We start from the raw sequence: 987 nt of genomic DNA on the forward strand, positions 1-987 counted from the left end.
ACAACAACTTTGAGGTGAAAGCATCATTACTGAATATGGTCCAGAACTCAAAGTTCCATGGATTAGCAATGGAAGATCCCTTGGAACACTTGGACCAGTTTGATAAGGTGTGTGATCTGACCAAGATTAATGGAGTTTCAGAAGACAGCTTTAAGCTAAGACTATTCCCATTCAGTCTTGGTGATAAAGCTCATCAATGGGAAAAGAATCTTCCAAGAGGCTCCATTCAAACCTGGGAGCAATGCAAGCAAGCCTTCTTATCTAAGTTCTTCTCCACCTCAAGAACTGCAAAACTGAGGAACCAAATCTCTAGCTTCACTCAGCACAGCAATGAAAGTTTTGGTGAAGCATATGAGAGATTCAGGAGCTACACAAACCAATGCCCACACCATGGGTTTAGTGAGGCCTCTCTCCTCAGCACACTGTATAGGGGAGCTCTTCCCAAGATTAGAAACCAGCTGGATACTGCTTCCAATGGGAACTTTCTGGGTAAAGAGCTACATGCTGCTTTGGAGCTAGTGGAGAACTTGGCATTGAGCAATGATACCTATGGTGAAGACTATGACAGGTCAAATAGGAATGAAGGTTCAAGCTCAGAACAGAGGCTCACCAGAGAAGTTAAAGAGTTGAGAAGTGAATTAGACAAGTTGAAGCTGGTAACTCACAAGCCAATGCATTTTGTTGGAAAGTATGAGGAACAATCTCAAATTTTTGAGAACATCAGTGAAGAAGGTCTAACCCAAGAGGAACTAAACTACATTGGGAATCAGAGGTTCCAGAGGTATCAGTATGGTAATGCCAATCCAAACCTCTCCTACAGGAACACCAATGTAGCTAACCCACAAGACCAGGTGTATCCCAATCCTCAAGCTCCACAGAACTTAGTTCCCCAGAGCAACTTTCAAGGATCTTTTCAACCAAAGAATCCGTTTGGTCAGAATCAAGGTTTTGGTCAGCAACAGCAACCATTTCAAGGTCCTAGTTTCA

General features: G+C 43.0%; 1 non-coding gene across 1 annotated transcript; it reads right to left on the reverse strand.

Moving 5' to 3' along the window:
* Positions 1 to 290: 290 nt before the first annotated feature.
* On the reverse strand, positions 291 to 397 carry LOC112088344. Its single transcript, XR_002900490.1, has one exon. It is a non-coding gene; the product is annotated as a small nucleolar RNA R71 (small nucleolar RNA).
* Positions 398 to 987: the final 590 nt, after the last annotated feature.

The sequence above is a fragment of the Eutrema salsugineum genome, unplaced genomic scaffold, assembly GCF_000478725.1.
Source record: "Eutrema salsugineum unplaced genomic scaffold, Eutsalg1_0 scaffold_142, whole genome shotgun sequence".
In the NCBI taxonomy this organism is placed as follows: domain Eukaryota; kingdom Viridiplantae; phylum Streptophyta; class Magnoliopsida; order Brassicales; family Brassicaceae; genus Eutrema; species Eutrema salsugineum.